Source organism: Peromyscus leucopus, chromosome 1 (genome assembly GCF_004664715.2).
Source record: "Peromyscus leucopus breed LL Stock chromosome 1, UCI_PerLeu_2.1, whole genome shotgun sequence".
NCBI classification, from domain to species: domain Eukaryota; kingdom Metazoa; phylum Chordata; class Mammalia; order Rodentia; family Cricetidae; genus Peromyscus; species Peromyscus leucopus.
In genome coordinates, this window is record NC_051063.1 from 973,234 (window position 1) to 993,361 (window position 20,128).

Sequence of the window (20,128 nt, forward strand, 5' to 3'; positions counted from 1 at the left end):
ACAAAAATCAGTGAAGGCAGACATCTATCTATCTATCTATCTATCTATCTATCTATCTATCTATCTATTCTATCTATCTATCTATCTATCATCTATTTATTTTGCGCATGTGTGTGTGTGGTGTGTGGTGTGTGGTGTGTATACATGTACCATGGTGCTTATGTGAGGGGCAGAGGACACTTTGAAGGACATGTTTTTTTCCTTCTATTATGTGTGTCCAGGTAATTGAGCTCAGGTGGTAAGCTTTATGGCGACTTTCCCAGATGGGCCATCTTGCCAGCCTTGAAGGTAGGCTTCTTTTGTGTAGAAAAATAAGGAGATTGGTTTGGACTCTCTAATTTTTTCTCATTTCTTCATATTGTCACATGTGACTTTCCATTTTGCTATGTGATCAACTGATATCCAGACATTATTTGAATAGAAGGGGATCAGAATTTTTCCAAAATTTCAGTTATTTATAATAACAAACATGCTCTATTTTGGTAAACCAAAAAACATAGGTTGGTTGTGTCTCTGGCTACATGGGTCCTCCTTTTTCTTGAACATATGTTCACACACACCCTGATTGTGGTCTGCTCTACAAAGCACACAGCCATACCCAACAACAAAGAGGAAGGAACGGAACATCTCCCATCATGGGCATGGCCGTCTACTCATTACAGAAAAGCCACCATCCAGGCCAGGTAAACTGAGTAAGATGATTCCATATGGTCATGCAGCAGATGCCAGAGACGAGGGCCAGAGTTCTTGCAACCTTGTAAGAAAATATCCCTGGTCATGGTTCAAACACCCAAACATCCATGGAGCAGGTTTCTTTGCTAGTGAGTGTGCCTCTTTGCTATTTACTAACTTCTTATTTATACGATTTACTCCACAATAACCCTGTGTTCTTCGGCCATTCCATGTTTTCACTCACTACTATTGGTGAAATTATTAAGGCCACTCCACGTAGTTAAAAGGAAGATTTATTTAGTGGGTAACTTACAAATGAAGGGATAGGTAGGTTGTGGGGTCTGGGGAAGGTGTATCACAGTCCAGCGGTGTTCTCTGGAGCTCTGCTCCATCAACCTCAAACGTCAAGGGTCCAGGAACAGAGAGAGCGCTTGCCCATCCAGATCTCTGGTCTCCAGGCACCTCCCTTGGCCCCACCTTGTAGGCATGACAGTTGCCGAAGCCTCAATGGGGGTTGGGACTTTCAGATCAAAGCTGGGATGGCTATCCACTACACACTACTGTGTGGTAAGTGCCTGATGAAGTACTTGCACACAATAGGTCTAGTTTTGTGTTTAGATGCATTGCTGCTGCTGAGGATCTATGATGAGTTCATCTACAGACTGGTTTCTTTTGCATAAAAGGGAATAAAAGGAGGATAGAGAAAAACAAAGTCACAAAGCCCTGGCAGTAATTCAGATGCCTTCTGAGGCTGAGCAGATGCCACACATATGAGCTCCACAGGCTATGGGACAAACGGGAGTGGTAGGTTAGTCAGTGTGTGTGTGTGTGTGTGTGTGTGTGTGTGTGTGTGTGTGTGTGTGTACACGCTCCCCAAGGGTCAAATTAAAAATTTTTTTTAAACAAGACAAAATCCCCATGCTAGTGTGAGATAAAACTATTGGAAGGCAGATTTCTCAAGACACTTGCTGGTTTGAGAAGCTGTAAAGGAGGCTGGAAGATTGGGGCTTTATCAGAAATGCGTTTTGATTTTCTGATTCTTGCTTTACTTAAAGAACATGGTTGAGGTATGACAACCCCTTGCCTTACCCCTCCTTTACTAGGATGTTCTTTGGTGGAAAAGGTGTGTCTGTCTACTTGAAACTGGGACAAGAATTAGCTAGAGGGGATACCTTTATTTCTTTTGCCAAAGATAACTCTGGAGATGAAAAAAATATTCTCTTCAAGTTTACAAACCCAGGTCCCCACACAGAAAGCCAGCACACTGCAGACTGCTCCCCTCTGGTGCAGGGCAGAGACTGAAGGGAAGATGACGTTGACGTCTGGCCCTGGTCATGGCCCTGGGTCTGAGAAGCACAGGCAGAGGTGGCTGGAAGGTCTCTAACCCTCTCTTGCCTGAGGGCTGTTCTTTAACCTCATGAGGTCTCCCAAGGCTAGGGTTATTAAATCCTATGTCCTGCCGAGAATTCCAGGGCATTCTCTTCCCACAGTATTTGGGAACTGGGGACATGCAGGACGTGGGTCATCCCTGCCTGTGGCTGTGTTTTGTTTGAGTGGCACAGCAATTATACAGTGACATAGTTTAAAAATTAATTCTAGGGCTGGGACGATGACTCATTTCCTGATGTGCTTGCCTGGCAAGCATGAGGACCTGAGTTCAAGCCCCAGTCCCAGCAGAACAAAGCCATGGAAAGTCTCACAATGCCAATCTGGAAAGGCAGAGCCAGGAAGATCTCTGGGGCTTGCTCGCCAGTCAGCACCTTACCCACTTGCTCTGGGCTAGTGAGAAATCCTGTCACAAAAAGAAGGAAGATGTCTCCTAAAGAATGACATCTGAAGTAGCCTTTTGATCTGCCTGTGTGTAAATGCTTTCACACACAGAGACATGCACATTCACCTGTGCACATGCATGCACCTACACACACATGAATATGCACCTATACACACATTGTATACACCAATTAATTCTATATGCCAATGTTTGGAAGCTAGGATATTTGGATGTTTACATGAAGAATAGAATTCAAGACTTCTAGAATCTGAGAACTGTCATTTGAGGGCCACATCTACCCTGCCACAAGTGGCTATGGAAACTCTACCCATGTTATGAAAACCACACTCTTGTACTCTGTCTATGCTTACCCAACCCACTCTGTTCAATTATTTCACATGGCTGGCCCATTTTAGATGATCAGGAATGGACTCCTGACCTCTGTATTTATGCATGGCACCTGTAGCTATAATGTATATTGCTGTAAATGGTTCAGATATCATCTTTAATTTGAACAGCAGCCTGCTCTTTAGTTCTCAACTTTGACTTTTAAAAACCAGAATTGTTAATTATCCTGGCGAAGCCTTCTCCGCTGTAGATGTGATCTTTGGTGGGTTAATCTAAGAGATATCCTTTCTCTTTCTTTCCCCCTTCTGGTATTTTCCCTTCTGTGCCAACTCATTCAACACGTGAGAAACCTTCAGGTGTTCAGGAGCATTGGAGAACCTTCCAGGAAATGTTGCAAATTTGCCATGTTGTCAGAGGATGAAAGCACACTGTTCAAGCCAAAAGCTTTGTGTAATTTTTTTTTTCAAATTCAACATCCAAGTTAAAAACTTGGATGCTTCTCTGCCTTACATTTTAATGAGTAGCTTTTTCTAAAAGGCAGGAAAAAAAAAAGGAAAAAGAAGAAAATGAAAAGACAGAAAGAAACCCATAGGCACAAAAGTTTAAATGCTGTAACCAATAGCACTGGGTGCTGAAGGGACATGCTCGTTTTGTGTTTTGAAAAGCACCAGTACTCAAATTGGGGCTGTTGAGATGGCTCAGTGGTTAAGAGCACTTGCTGCTCTTGCAGAGGCTAGAGCTTGGTTCTTAGCACCAACACTGAGTGTCTTTACTGACTGCAACTCCAGTTCCAGGGGATCTGATGTTCTCTTCTGGCTTTCGTGCACACCTGCATGCATGGGCACATACCCCCTGCCCCCAATATATAAATAAAGTAAACCTTTAAAAAAACAACAGTACTCAAACAAGCCAGCAGGAGCTGAAATACTGGACAAAGAAATACTGAACGTTATGTTCTCCTGTAGTAACTGTGTCCATGAAATATGCAAACCAGGCAGTTTCGTATGGATTTCCCCCATTGTATCCTTTTATAGGTATGTGTGTAAGCCTGGGCGTCTGGTAAACTTTTATGTGTTAAATCATTCTTCCCATTAGTTTTTGTTGTAATTACCACCATGCTTATTGTAATTTCTGATTGATCTTCAATTGGTCTTGCCTAATAACACTTCATCTTGAGGTGTCTACGCCTGCAGGCTGCTCAGTTATGTGGCAAATGATTTATCTATAAACGCTCAACACACTCGGGAGTTCAATATTTAAAAGGATCTCTTTGTAAAGCAAATAATACTTCTGGTGTGCAAATAGTATGGTGGTGAGTGTTGCATTTGGATAAAAGTCGATGCTACCCTGGCAGGAAGCACATCTCCTCTCCCTTTCGGTAACTATGTTGATTTCTCGGTTCATTTCAGGTCTACCCTTCCACTAGGCTGGAATTTCCACGAGGGTAGGAATCAAGCCTTCATCGTTCTCTCTCTCTCTCTCTCTCTCTCTCTCTCTCTCTCTCTCTCTCTCTCTCTTCTCTCTCTCCCTCCCTCCCCTCTCTTTCTTCTTTCTTTCTTTCTTTCTTTCTTTCTTTCTTTCTTTCTTTCTTTCTTTCTTTCTTTCTTTCTTCCTTCTTCTTCCTTCCTTCCTTCCTTCCTTCCTTCTTTCTTTCTTTCTTTCTTTCTTTCTTTCTTTCTTTCTTTCTTTCTTTCTCTCTCTCTTTTTCTTTTCTTTTTGTTTTTTGGAGACTGGGTTTCTCTGTGTAACAGTCCTGGCTGTCCTGGATTTTGCTCTGTTGCCCAGGCTGGTGTCTAACTAACAGAGATCCACCTGCCTCTGCCTTCAAGTGCTGGGATTGAAGGTGTGCGCCACCATCACTGGGGCTTTCTTTCTTTCTTAAAGATTATTATTATTATTTTTTGATTTTTAAAGTTCTGAATATGTGTCTGTGTCTCTGTGTGGGTATGTGCCTATGAATGAGGTGTCCTCAGAGGCTAGAGTGGGATCCCCTGGAGCCTAAGTTACAGGTGGTTGTGAGCTACTAGATGGGGGTATTGGGAACCAAACTCTGGGCCTCTGCAAGAGCAGCATGCAATGTTTACTGCTAAGCCATTTCTCCAGCCCCCTTCCCTTTCTTTGTTAAAGAATTTTGAGGGTGGTGAACTACATGAAACGTAGAACAAGCCACTTGAGTTGACTTAGGTTAGTCTATTTGTACAGTGGGGTGTTACCACACATGCTCCAGGATGCTTGGATTTTCACAAACAGAAACCCCACCTTCTCCTTTCAGCCCCTGGAAACTGCCATCTGTTATGTCTTTAGGGATCTGAGTAGACTAGGTGCCTTGGATAAGTGGAATCATGCAATGTCTATCCCTTTGAGATTGGCCTATTTCATTAAGGATGCTGACCTCGAGGTTCATACAGCATGCATCAGAATGTCTTTATATTTTTATAAACATATATAATAATAGTTAATACTGACTATCAGCTCTACAGGGTCTAGAATCACTAGGGCAGCTCTCTGGCTGTGTCTGTGAGGGCATTTCTAAATTTGGTTAGTAAAGGTGTACTGGCTAGTTCTATGTGCCAATTTGACACAAGCTGGCATTATCAGAGAGGAAGGAGCCTCAGTTGAGGAAATGCCTCCATGAGATCCATCTGTAAGGCATTTTCTCATTTAGTGACCAATAAGGGAGGGCCCAGTCCACTGTGGGTGGTGCCATCCCTGGGCTGGTGGTCCTGGGTACTATAAGAAAGGAGGCTGAGAAAGCCATGGGAAGCAAGCCAGTAAGCAGCTCCCCTCCATGGCCTCTGCATCAGCCCCTGCCTCCAGGTTCTGCTCTGTTTGAGTTCCTGTCCTGACTTCCTTCAGTGATGAACAGCAAGGCTGAAGTGTGAGCCAAATAAACCCTTTGCTTCCCAACTTGCTTTTTGGTCATTGCAGCAATAGAAACCCTAACTAAGACAAAAGGTAAGGAAACCTAGCCTAAATGTGGAATTACCATTCTGTGAGCTGGAGTCCTGGATTACATAAAAATACGACAGTGAGCTGGCACCAGCATTCATCTCCATTTCCTGACTGAATGCAAAATGACCAGCTGCCTTATGCACCTGTCACCCTGTCTTCTCTGCCACAGTGGAGTCCATTCTCAAACCGAGGGCCAAGATAAGCCCTTGTCTCTCAAGGTGCTTTTGCCACAGCGGCAGGAAAACTAAGGCAGTCCGTCCATATCTGCTGGACAAACACATAAAAGCAAGGCAGAACCCATCTTCTGCAGTAGATCTCTCCAGACAGTAGATCTCTCCAGACACACAGTAGGTCTCAAACAACACCCTACTCGTGGTTTGTGGTAAGGACCCGAGCGAACTACTGAGGTGCATTTTGGAACACAAGGGACTAGCCAGTCCTCCCGAATGTGTTGTTTAAATCCAACATATGAAAAGCAACTCGGTGGTGTATTCTCCTGGCCTTGTAATTTGGATTGCCTTGCGCTGGCTGCTAATTAACCAGTTGGTGACATACTGCTTGTCTTTTCATCTGCCTCTGAGCTTGTCAGGAGCCAGCGACAAGCCCAGTGAAAGCGGGGGCCACTCTGATAATTAAGGTTTGGAGGGCTTCCTTACCGACCCCATCATGGGCCAATTGCTTTCTCTGCCTCCACTGATGGGCAGCTGACATCTGACAAAACACCGGCCTTCTCTCATCCGCACAGCAGCGGGACACTTTCCCACCTTTTAATGGCTGAGCGCATCTCATCCCAAGCAACTCTGACAAAATGAAAGTGCATTGTCAAAGTTGCTGGTGGAGACGACTGATCAGAAAGGAAGTCTGGAGACACCAGAACAAACTCCAGTGCACGTGTACACACACACACACACACACACACACACACACACACACACACACACACACGCTTTCTTATTAGCCTCTAAATGCAACAAGACAAACAATGCAAAGCTTTCTTTGAATTTGTAAATGACACAGGAGAAGAAGAGGTTTGGGGTCGGCGTTCTACTGGAACCTCCTTTAAGCTGCAGTGGAAAGGGGAAAGAGAAGGCAAGCTGTGCAGAGCTAGTTCCTTTGAGGTGGGTGCTCTTGGCATTGGTGAGATGGCCCTGTTGGTCAAATGCTTGCTTTGCAACACAAGGAACTGAGTTCAGTCCCCCAGAACAAAGAGAGCGGGAGTGGTGAGGTGGGCTTGCCGTGCTAGCTCTGGGGACGGGGAGACAAGTGGACCGTGGCGCTCACTGCCTGGCCTGCTCAGTCTATGCGGGGATTCGGATGAAAGACTCCTGCTCTTTAAAACAAAGTGGACGACTTTTCAGGAGCAATACTTGAGGGCAGCCTCTGGCCTCCACACCCATGCCCACAGATGTGCACCTGTGTGTGTGTGTGTGTGTGTGTGTGTGTGTGTGTGTGTGATGAAACTTCATCTGAAGCACTTGCCTCAGTCACGTGACAGTGTGGAATACCTGCAAGCCACTGTGACAACGGCTGCACACTCACGCACACTCACGCTTACTCTGTCTTCTAGATTCACGGTGCTCTAACAACGCTGCTGTACCCCAGACTCGCTGAGTTAGAATCTGCCTTTACCCGGTGCCCCAGGCAACTCACGTGACCTGCAAACACCTGGGAATTGCTGTTGACATCCCTTACCCCTCACGACTCCAGCGTCTATTCCTTTCCTTCCCTTTAATACTTACTCATTATTTATTCCTGTGTGTGTGTGTGTGTGTGTGTGTGTGTATGTGTGTGAGTGTGTGTGTGTGTGAGTGTGTGTGTGTGTGTGTGTGTGTGTGTACGTTAGTGCCACAGTGCGCAGAACTACTTCTTGCCTTCCTCCGTGTAGATACCAGGGATCAAACTTAGGTTTCCAGGCTTGCCGGCAAGTGCCTTTACCTACTGAGCCATCTCACCAGATCTTACTCACTTCGTATCCACTTGAATTCTCATAGTTTTTGGCTATTTAAACATGAGCACAAACAAGAATGACAAAGCTGATGTCCTCAGGCCAGTCAGCTCCACCACACCTCAAGGGTGGGGCGGGGCGGGTGGCGCCGGGAATGGTTCTTTCCTCGGGAGGTACTTGGAATGCGTTGGCGATAATTGACTTGTCGAGTGGATTGCTGTGTGAAACTCAAAGCTTAACTAACACAGCCCCATTTACCCATGCAAGCCTCCATCCACTCGGTAGGCGTCTCTGTTGAAAGTTGGCAGACCTCGTGGGACTCTAGAGCAGGTGCTGTGAGCTTCGGGCACAAAAGGAGGATCTGGAATTCCTGGTTGCTAAGCGGAGAGTAAGGAAGCATGGCTGACCAGGGACAGAAGTTGAACTTGGGTGGTTGTAGTCTTTCAATCCTTTACCCATCCAGTGGAATGTTCTGGAACACTGCTCCTCAGACACCACAATGGCACCCACATGATTACATCTACACCTTACATAGTCCCTGGGCACACCGTGGGAAGGGCATGGCTTTAGGTGGATGCCACTACACAGGTAAGGATTTTGGAGAAGCAGCTGTCTGGGGCTGGGAAGAAACCCTGCCTCAGAGGCAGATCCGGGAGGCCTGCAGCTAGAGTTTTCCTGCCTTGCCCACAGTCAGGACAAATCTCTGTCACCCGCCAGTTCCACAGCCGCTCAGACCAAACCAAGTAAACACAGAGACTTATATTGCTTACAAACTGTATGGCCGTGGCAGGCTTTTTGCTAACTGTTCTTGTAGCTTAAAGTAACCCATTTCTAGAAATCTATACCTTGCCACGTGGCTCGTGGCTTACCGGCATCTTTTCATGCTGCTTGTCCTGGAGGTGGCTGGCAGTGACTTCTTCCGCCTTCCTGTTCTTTCTTTTCTCCTCTCTGTTAGTCCCGCCTATACTTCCTGCCTAGCCGCGGGCCAATCAGTGTTTTATTTATTGACCAATCAGAGCAACACATTTGCCATACAAAACATCCCACAGCAAAGGCCCATCTCTGTGGCCAGCACAGTGGCTAAGGAAAGGGAGGTAGACTGGCTTATAAGAATGTAGGCATGTCAGCTCCTTTTAGCTTTAGTCAAAACAGGGACCAGCCACTCCCTGGCTGCTCGATCCTACCCAGTCATTTGGCATCTTCATGGGTGGGCTTCTTACCCATAATATGGGACCAAATGGCACCTGTCTGACAAGGTGGTTTGGGAATACTGTGGGAACAGTGGATTTAGTAACTTAGGCTATCATTATTTACACTACGATAGTATTTCTTGTCATAGTTAACAATTATAGTATTAAATAGTATTATTATAGAAATAAATGGTCTTTCTTTTGATTATAAAAGAACACACTAGGATGGTAAATGTAGGGAGGGCTGCTTTTCTCATAATGAAAACAATTAGTGTTTTACTCTTGCAGGTTTGAGATCTGTCTCTGCCCCTGCACACAAGAGACAAAACACATCTGTTTCTGGCCTGTGTGCATTTTCCTTTCTTGTCAAATTGACGGGAACCTTGACTTTTGCCTTTACCTGAGATATTCTAGAGAGGAGCTGACTATTGGATTTGTAACCCCACTCCCCCCGAGTCTCCCCCTCCCCCCTCCCCAGCATCACAGGCTCCACTCTGGTGTGTCAGCTCCTCAGTTCGGTGCTTTGGTGACGTCCTCAGGCTCTCACCAGGGATTCTAAGAGTGAAGACATAATGCCAGGATTACGCAAGGTTGGTTACACGGGTAAATGAAGAGGACTCAGAGCTTTGTTTGAACAAATTGATGCTGTAGATCTTAGAGAGACTGGAACTTTGTCAGGATTTCAAAGCTTTCATGCAAACCCACATGACTGTGACTACTCAGGTTCTAGCAAACAGTACATCGCCTGCTGTGAGGGCTGCCATTGGTGTGTGTGTGTGTGTGTGTGTGTGTGTGTGTGTGTGTGTGTGTTCAGTGTGTGTGCATGATCATGGGAATGAATATATGCGTGGGGACATGTGCATATGTTTGTATGTTCACGTGCATATGCAGTCCGTGTACGTGTACATGTGTGTGTATTTGGAGCCCAGAGGACAACCTCAGGTGTTCCTCAGGTATCTTTTGTGACAGGACCTCTTATTGGCTTGGAGCCTGCAGAGGTAGGCTTAGCCACCTGGTCATAGATCCCAGGGATCATGTCTCCACCTCCACAGCACTGGGTCACATGTGTGTGTCGCCATGCTTGTCTTTTCTATTAAAATGCTGCTTTTCAGTCTTTCCCTTTGTGACGAAGCCTACAGTCTGTGTGAGGACCACGGTTTGTCTTGAGTGGATTTCCCTGCCTCTCCAGTAGTGACTCCAACACAGAAAGAGTTATTTCCACCTCCCACAATAACGGTCTGGGTGCATGTGGTGACCCTGCTCTGTAAACCGTGGAGAGCTGAGGCTGGCTTCCTCTTGCCTGCTGCTCTCTGTTCTCAGTGGGGCTGTCTTTGTCCTCATGGCTCAACATGACTGCCAGTTGAGTGGGAGGTGAGGTCTCATGTAGCCCAGGCTGGCCTCAAGTGTGTTGTGTAGTCAAGGATGAGCTTGAACTTCTGATCTTCCTCTCCCACCTCACAAGTGCTGGGGTTACAGGTGTGCCCCACCATGACTATTTCATGTGGTGCTGGGACTCCAACCCAGGGCTCCATGCACATTAGGCAAACATGCTAACAACCCAGCTACATACCGCCCTGCCCCTGTTCACACACTTTTGAATTACACGCTCCCACTTACCTGTACGCAGAACTGTGGGATACAGACATCACGTGGTGGTGTCTTAGGCCAGGAGCTCAGTTACCACTTAAGGCAGACAGAGATGCTCTTTACACTCTCTATAGGGTTCCTCTGGGGCCCTCTTCTCCTTCCTCAGATGCTGTGACAGGGCAGGGGTGGGGAGCGGCTTCTGCTGCCGGCTGGCTCCTCAGTGGGCACATGGACTGAACTTATTCATTCTTGGCTCACTCTGTCACGATGCCTGAGATTGGTGTACAGCTGCCCAGGCAGCCCACTCTGGGATTTGGTCCCGGGTCCCCACTGTGGCTGGCAGGGAGAAGGCTGCTCTTCTTTGTGAGGTTACTTCCCTGGGAAAATGGCATCCTGGAGTCACTCCTCTCATTTCTGTCTCCTCTCAGAGTTATGGAACTTTCTTACCCATCTAGAAAATTCCTATCAACCCTTTGGACCTGGGGTTTTCAGCCCAGGTGCTCTTGTCACCAAAGATAGAACAGGAGCATCTTTAGACACTGTGGTTGTCACACCTGGAGCTACTGTCTTCTCGTGGGCTACATAGCTCATGTATGGCGCCCCCTCTGGCTTGTTAGAGTGGGGCTGGCTGGGACCCACCCATACACTTCTGCCTCACAAGGAGAGCTGGCTAGTTTTCCTGACTGATATGGGAGGGACAAGCCCACTGTGGGTGGGCTTAAGAAAGCAGGCTGAGCAAGTCACGGAGGGCAAGCCAGTAAGCAGAGTTCCTCTGTGGTTCGTGGTTCTGCTTCAGTTCCTGATTACAGGTTCCAGCCTTGACTAACTTCCCTCAGTGATAGAGTGTGACCCGAGAGTTGTGAGCTGAAATAAACTATTTCCTCCCCAAGTTGCTTTTGACCATCATGTTTTATCACAGCAGTAAAAAGTCTAACTGACACACCAGGACCAGGGACACCTGAAGGCTGGCATTTCTAACAAGTCCCGTGCTTGGCTAGTGAAGGGTCTTTGGGGAGATAATGTCAATGTTGTGTTTGGACACGTGTGCATGTGTGTGTGTGTGTGTGTGTGTGTGTGTGTGTGTGTGGATATATGTGAATTAGAATATGTGGGGGACTTCTGGAATTGGCTCCCCTATTATGGAAGCCGAGAACCCACCTATCAGAAGCCTGCAGACTGGAAGGCTAGAACAACAGGAAACAGATTGTTCTGAGTGCAGATGCCAGATAATCAAGTAGCCGATGGGCTGGAGGCGCTAGAACAATGGTTCTCAACCTGTGGGTCATGTCCCCACAGGGGTCCCATATCAGATATTTACATTATGATTCACAACAGCAGTAAAATCACAGTTATGAAGTAGCGATGGAATTCTTTTATGGTTGGGGTCACCACAACATGAGGACCTGTATTCAAGGGTCGCAGCGTTTGTTGAGAGCCGCTGCTCTGAAGGTGGTGCTGGAAATTCTACCTCCTGAGCTGGAGTCAGTAGAATTGAGAACCAGGGTCTCTGAAGTCAGAGCTGGTGAAGAGTGACGTCACTCACCCCACGGATCAGACATTTGTCTCTCCTGGAAACAGTGGAAGCAATGTTGACCAGCTCTTTTAACCCAGTCACGCTGCTGCAGTAAGCCACCAGTCACAGCTGGAGAGGCTGCCGTGGCCGGTGCAGGGCCTGCACATGGAGGCCACTGTCTCACCCAGTTTCTCCTCACTGAGGAGGAAGACGTGATACCACCCAGTCTCTTCAGTCTGGGGCTTACCCTAGCACCAGGGACTCATGAGTTCTGGCTTTATTCCAGGGTCCACCTGAGCCAATAAGGGACGAGGATTGATGTGGACCTCAGCCTCTAAGCCGTTCTTCACAGCTGTTCCTGTAGATCTGGTCCATCCATGGTCTAAACAGTTGTGTTCTTGGTCATGACACATTACTGTTTTTAGCAGCCAACACTTATTGCAAATGTCACAGAAGTCGGTCATCGTGAAAGCCCTTCCAGCCACTGTCCGAATATCCTGTAATCGTAGTGTGTAGATGCTGTTCATTCCCATTTGAAGGGCCAGGGAACTCAGCTCAGGGAGATTAACTGCCTTTCCCAGCATCACACCCAAAGTCAAGCCAGCTCTGACTTGAGAAACTGTCCTCAACATACAAACTCTTGTGTGTGTGTGTGTGTGTGTATGTGTATGCACACATATGTGCATAGATGTTGTGTGTGTGTATACATAGGTGTATGTGTGTGTGCATACATAGTGCTTGTGTGTGTGCATACATATGTGCTTGTGTGTGTGAGTGTGTGCATACATATGTGCTTGTGTGTGTGCGCATATATATGTGCATGTGTTGTTGTGTGCATACATATGTGTATGTGATGTATGTTTGTATATGTGTGTGCATACATATGTGCGTGTGGGATATGTGTGTGTGCTTGTGAGCTGGAAGACAATCTTGAAAGTTGTTCATCAGATAATGTCCACTTTGGTCTTTGGACACAGGGTCTCTCACTGGCCTGGAATCTGTCAGGTATCAAGCCCCCGGTTGCCACCTCTCCCTCCCCAGTCCTGGGATTTCAAGTCTGCAAACCTCACCCAGCTGTTTTTTTTCTACATAGGTTTTGGGGATGGAATGGCAGTTGTCGCTCAAGCTTCATTGACTGAATAGTGGCCTCAGCCCTGGACACACAGCCTGTGGTTCTTCCTCACATGCTTCCTGCCAGACTGAGTCCCCATTTGCAGCTCGATCTCAGCTGCCTGTTTCTGGTTGAGCCACTTTTCTAGATACCAAGAACAGTCATTGTTTTAACTGGCACAGATTCCAGGCAACCCCCTGGCACTCTTCAATATAACTACAGGCATGACGTTTTCAGGACCAGATAGATTTTGTTTTTTGTATTCCCTATTTTATTCTTTGCTCTCCAAGTTCATACTTCAGACTGTCAGGAGGTCCCAGAGTGCATTACTTGGCTGTGTGTGTTCCTCTCAAGGGACTCAGCACCCCACCTTTGCTGGTGTCCATATCTGCAGATCTTGCTTTGAGACCACCCAGCTCTCGATGAAGTTCAAAGGTCCCATTTCTATGGCATCCAGTTTGTTTGGTGTCCTTTATCCATCCAATCCCCTTCAGACCTTCCCTCTGTGTTGAGAATTTTCTTCCTTTAACCTTGTGTCTTCATCAGAATGTCTCCACTATGAAGAACCAGACAACAAGCCGTATATACAGTTGTATATGGAAGAAGATACTCTTTTTGGTGTTTTAAGATGGTGTCTCTTGAAGATGGAGAAAGATAGCTCAGAGGCTAAGAACACTTGCTACTCTTTCAGAGGACCTGAGTTTGGTGCTAGCACACATGTTGGACAGCTTACAACTGCCTATAACTCCAACTCCAGTGGATCTGACATCCTTTTCTGGCTTCCATGGGCGCTCATGCACAAAGCAAACAGGCATAGTGTGTATGCATGTGCGCATGCACACCTCCCCACGTACTCCTTAAAAAACATGGCCATCTCTGCCATCCCTGGAGTTGCCTTATTGTCTGTGGGTTCTGCAACGCAGAGGCATGAACGTATTTTTTTTCCATATTAACTTGTATTTCCACTTAAAATATAGAGAAGTACTTATTATCTCCTCCATGTTGGTCAAATGGCCTTTCTGCTAATGATGCAATTAGTGAACCGATACAAGACAAGAGGGGGCGGTGGAACCTCTTCAGTTTCACGAAGTCAACGAAGTGGCAAATTCGCCATGTTTGCTGTGTGAGCGAAATATTCCTCAGTGCTGCGCTGTGGAAATGCATTTTCGGGCGGCGACTGCAGTCGCTGAAGCTAAGTTAGAATAATTTGATGACTGCATGCAAGATGAACTTTCTAAAGTGCTGCTTCCTCATGGTTATCAGATTTTCTTTAGAATGGGCAGAATCTCTCTGTCACACTGGTCACACCCAGAATGTTCCTGGGCTGTGGATTTCCTTGCCCGGCCTCCGTCTGTTACCCTCTCTCCAGAACACCCCATTGTTTCCTCTCTAGAATCCCGTTTCCTGCTAAACCTTAACCATTTTAAAAAACAGACCAATTCTTCCCAATAGAGCCCCAGAGTCACCTCCCCACCCAGGGACAGTGATTATCCATGAATGCCTTGTGTCCCAGGGCAGGGGGTTTGGCTGATGGGATCTGTACCCATGGGTCTATCATCTTGGGGTAAGTCTGTTCAGCGGGGGCTTTGCAGGAGCCTGCAGGCTCCGGAGAGTCACTCCAGCACATCTCTTCCCATCTTCGGTCTCCAGGAGCACCGTAGTGGCAGTTTGAAACCAGTCACAACGGCAGCATTTACAGGACGGGCAACGGGCGGCTTGACAAATCAGAGGTAGATTTCAGCCCTTACAGAGACACCTCCACACTCTTTACCTTCCTCCTGATCCCCCTCTCACTTGGAGCACACTGGCTCTTGGGATCACAGAGTTCTTTTTACCCTCCTGGTCTGAACAGACCTTTGGCATGTTGGTTGAATTAGCCAGAGAGCCAGGCTTCTTCCACTTCCTGCCATGTAAGGGCTCATCCCGGACAATGAGGGATTGTTCCCACCCACACAATTTCTTAGCACCCCATCACAGAGGTCACCAAAAAAAAAATACTTGGTTATAAGAATCTGGACCTAGAAACAAATTCCATCTTATAAATAGCTGAGAGTGTCCTTTGTATGACCTGAATGCTCCCTTTGCAAGCTGGAGAACTCTGCCTTGTTTGATTTGGAAGCTCACCAGGAGATTTTTATTCTTCTTTTTAAAATGATGCCTGTCCCCAGAGGCAGGGCCAACCTGGCACTTGGGTCACCCATCTGGCTACACATTCAAAGCTGCTGAATTCTGGGGACTTTACACAGCTATGTGAGCATTGGAATCTTTTATTTGGTTTTCCAGTTCGGTAGTGACCAAGTTCCTTTTCTTTTCTTTCCTTTTTACCAAGTGTAGCTCAAGCCGACCTAGAACTCTTGATCCTCCTGCCTCAGCCTCCTGAGTGCTGAGATTTTGGGACCTGTTACTGGTCTGTGGGTTTTCATCCTGAAGTTGAAGCTTTTTGATGAGTTTTTAAAAACTATACGCAAGAAAATGTGTTTTCATTTCACACTAGGCTAGCAAAAGGTCTCCAGCAACTCTGCTTTCTCACGTCTCCTTTCTACTTCATTCCCAAGGACCTTCTGGACACATCTGGTGTCAAGATGGTTCTACTTCTGCCATCTCAGGGGCACCTTCTGGAAGCAGCTTCTGCTCTCCCCTTCTCTGATATTCATCATCCTCATCTTCTATCTCGGAGAAACTTTCAGAATCTAGATGCCCAACTTGTTTCTGTAGGGTAAAGGGCCAGACAAAGAACACCTGGCCCTGAAACCAGAGCCAAAGAAACACACCCTGCCTCTGACCAACTCAGAATAAAAAACAACCAATCCCTGAACATGAAATCCAGCCAATCCCTGAGCTTGTCTAAGCTTAGGGATTGAAATCTGACCAATTCCCACCCTGAAAATCTTCACCCTGGAAAAACTCCGCCCCTAAGAAATCCTATATAAGTCTTGTACCTATATAAGTCTTGTTCAGTTAGGGGCTGCCTTTTCCCACCCTGACAGAGGCAGCCACTCTCCCGGATTCTCCCTCCCAATAAATCTCTTGAATGAGATTTGGGCGATGACCTTCTTTTGCCAGAGCGGAATAGGGCAGAGTAACAACTTTCAGCACCGGAGCAGAGCAGAGCTGTGACAGCTCTTGCCCGGGAGGAGCAGGACTGCTGCATTTCTTCAGGAAACTCCCTTAGCAGAGCAGAGCTGTACCGGCTCTCACGGGAGAGGAGCGGAGCTGCTACACTCCTGTGGGGAAGCCATCCCCGACGGGAACAGAGCTGCAGGCATTGCCTAGGCTTCCGATGGCCAGGATCCCTTCACTTCAGAGCTGTAACGCTCACACCTTCTCCTTCCTGTCTTTTTATTTATGTCTGCAGATAATTCTGGGAAGCCCATGGATGGACAGGTCACTTCCAAGTTCTTGTTGCTCCATGGATTCTGAGTCCTCTGAAGAGGAGGTGAATGCTCTCAGAGGTCGGTACTATTAGCACCCTGGCTTCTCTGCATCCCGAGCTGTGTTTTTCCAGGAAGTGACGACAGTAGAGCTCACCTGATGGGTCATGCTAGATGTTCACAGAGGTATTTGTCATGCCTCCAGGTCCTACACGGGACCAGCTCCTCTCGTTTCTGTTTTTCCCTTTCCTGTAGCTCACTCATAGGGAGGCACCCTTTACTGCTCCACTCTTGTTCAAGCCACCTGAGTTACGGTGCCAACCTTTCACCAGCCCCCTGCTTCCACGCCCCTCCATCTCTATGGACAGCCCTTTTCTAGGATCTTTTGACAGCTCGCCCTTCTCCCAGAGGGAGCACTCAAACCCAGCATGACTGTGTGCCATGACCACAGCTCCTCTACAGTGACATCTCCCACGGTGCCCTCTGACCCCTTCACAGAGTCTTTGCAGTTCCTTTCTTCCCATACTTCCACCTACACACAGGATGGCTCCTCCCACTTCTAGAGCCTTCCACAGAGGTCAAGGAGGACTGTTGGCCATCCTCTGTAGGGTAGTAGTTCTCTCTGTAAAATAGTAGTCCTCTTTACAAGATAATCGTCCCCTCCACCCCTGACTTAACTTTTCAGCATGGGTACTGACAACAAACACTTGATGTATTTACTGCTGTCCTCAAGGAAGGGCCTTATCCTGGTTCCTAATCTCCACCTGCTCCTTCTCTTCCTTCTCCTCCTCCACTTCCTCCTTCCTCTCTTTCCTTCCTTCCCTCCTCCCTCTCCCCTGCTTCCCTCCCTCCTCCTTTTCCTCTGTTTGCTGCGTCTGGCATATAACCGGTCAGTACCGGATATTGCAAGCTCTGCAGCTGTCAAATGTTTATCAATGGAATTTTATGGAGGACCCCAAAGTTATGTGCAGGGCACTGCACAGGCTGTTAAAGGAAGATTAATAGCTACAAAGAGACTTTATTTGCTCTCCCATCCCCCAAACTCTGACCCTGCCATGAAAGCAGCCACAGGTCACGATTAACAAACCACCATGCTTGCGTGCCAGCAACCTTTCGTTACAGGTAGGAAGCACTCTTGTTCTTCGGATGATGCAGGGCCATTCTTACAGCCATCCGGACACAGGCCAGGGTCTGGATTGGGTCTGCAGGCTCTGTTTTGCCAACTCCTGTCCCGAGTGTTTCAAAAGCTGATGATGCATGATGGAGGGTTGGTGCAGGATGAGGTGCATATGAAAAATACTTTTGGCATACATGAAAGCCTGATCTTAAACCTGTGGATTTGAACCAATGCGGCCCCATGTCAGTACGCCCAACTCTCTGTTCTTCCACTCACAGCTTAACTGTCCCTCCGAAGACAATCCTGAAAGTGTGAAGATTGGAGCCAGGATCTGATTTCTTCAAAAACTGTAGTCTGGCTGATCCACCCACACCCACCATCGCCAGGCTATTCATTTTAATAAACAGAACACGGAGGGGGGCAAGGTCCTGTATGTGTTCAGCTCTTGACATCCATGGCTTTTTTCTTTGCTTACAGCATTTAAATTTCCTGAACTTCAAGCCCCACTCATCATCTTTCTCAGCAAACACTTGGAAAGAAGTAGACCGTAAGACCCCAGGAAGAACAGTCCACATCCTCCCAGCAAATAAGTTAAACATAACAAATGGAAGCTTGCAAATGTCGGAATTGTAAAACTAATAGGGCTGTTAAAACCAGCTTCCCTGAAAATTATGCATTGGTTGGTCTGTTTCTTATAATGGCGAATAGTGAGTCTTGATCGTTCATCAGGGCTCATACCATAAATTAGGTTTTGAGAGAGGCTGCAAAATTCTTTACAGCCTCACAGGAAGCCACTGTGGCCGCCTTTGGAGCCCACTGCTGGATTCCAGTGGTGCCACACAGATCCGATCCCTCAAGTGAAAGTTTTAAAATGGTAACAAGTTGTCAAATGTTTATCAACGGAATTTTATGAAGGACTAAAAAGTTATGTGTATGGTACTGCACAGACCATTAAGGGAATAATAACAGCAATAAAGAGACTTTATTCTCATCAAGACTTATGTGGCAGCTACCTTTCCTCCCCAAACTCGGTTAATGGAGGCTGGGAGAGATGGATAACTCAAACCTGGAGGGAGAGCGGCTTGAAGCATTAGACAGAGCATCTGTGTTCCGGGTTGACTGGGCTGTAATGGATACGAAGGGAGCTAGCTCTCTAGCTCTCCAGATATGGAGATCCCCCTGTATTTATGGAGAGAGATGCTCAAACTTGAAGGCCAGCTTTACAAATGCCACTCTGAGGGTGGCTAGAGGGTTCTGCTCAGCGTAGGCAGACAGTGGGTTTTGGGCTCAGAACAAGCGGGCTGAGTTTCAGATCTTCCCTCAACATCTTTCTGTTCTTTCCCCACCAAAGTTCTCTTTTGCATAAAAGGAAGGATGGGAGTGAAAATCTACCTTAACGGGTTTATTGTAACCTTTAAAAAAATAAAGCGTGTGGGTACAGTGCACATATGGAACCGAGAGCAAAAATAAAAATTCCGTAGCTGGGCGTGGTGGCACAGGCCTGGATTCTTACCAGGGAGGCTGAGATGGAGGATCGAGAGTTTAAGGCCAGCCTGGGCTGCTTATAAGACCTCTCGGGACAACAGCAGTAAAGAACTCATCTCTTTTACTTGATAGGGTTAGGGTCAATTGTGTGTCTCCTCCCTCTCTCCCTCCCTCCTTTGTGCTCACGCTCTCACTCTCTCTCTGCCTCGATTTAACCATTTACAGCACCAAGCAAGGGTTAACCAAGATGTCTTGCGTGAGGAGCCCAGTATAGCATTAAGGGAGGACTGGAGGGTTCCTGGCAGGATGGGGAGCTTTCTTTGAGAGAAGGTGCTGGCTCTGAACTTGGCCGAACTACATTTCCCACAATCCCTTTCACTGTGGTTGTATGACCAGGCTTCTCGATGGGGAGGGTGGACTTGATCTGTAGCTCTCTGTGGCTCACTCAGCTTGTCACTGTTGTCTTGGCCTGATGCCACTGTGGGGTCTGATCTCGTTCTCTCCTGTCCCAGCTCCACCATTTTTCCTCTCATCTTGAGCCAAGGTGTGAGTCCTGCTTTGGGGTGGCTGCAGAATGTGACCGTCACCCTGTCCTTCTTTTGGGGGGCTCATGAACTAGCCTGGGTTTCTGTCTATTTCCAAGCTCTGGCTTCAGCTTGTAGGTTCTTTCCTGTCTCCATCCTCCCTCAGAGCCACCACCGCTGTGGGCCCCAGCATGCAACACAGGAATGACAGCTGCCAGAGACCATTAGCTCACTTGCCTTTGGTCAGATCTCTGAAAAGACACGCATGCTTGTGTACTTATCCTCACACTCGTGAGTGCTTAGACGTCTCTTCCTGGCTCTTTGAGAGAAAACCTCATTGGTACATTCTTGCTGTTGCAGACAGTACCACGGCCTGGCTGTCTTGTAAACAGTAGCAGTTTATTTCTCCTGGCTCTGGAGTCTAGAAGTCTGAGGTCAAGGTGGTGGCATGGCCAGGTTCTGGAGAGGACCTCCCACTGCTTGCAGATTGCAGTGTGCTTGTCCTCACGATTCAGGGAAAAGCTGAGCTAGCTCACTTTCTT

At 47.2% G+C, this 20,128-nt stretch overlaps 1 long non-coding RNA gene across 1 annotated transcript; it reads left to right on the plus strand.

The window, feature by feature from the left end:
- The first annotated feature begins 8,176 nt into the window (after nucleotides 1–8,176).
- Nucleotides 8,177–17,975, plus strand: LOC119087431. The gene is made up of 4 exons (XR_005090879.1): nucleotides 8,177–8,276; nucleotides 16,445–16,646; nucleotides 17,583–17,743; nucleotides 17,856–17,975. It is a non-coding gene; the product is annotated as an uncharacterized LOC119087431 (long non-coding RNA).
- Nucleotides 17,976–20,128: the final 2,153 nt, after the last annotated feature.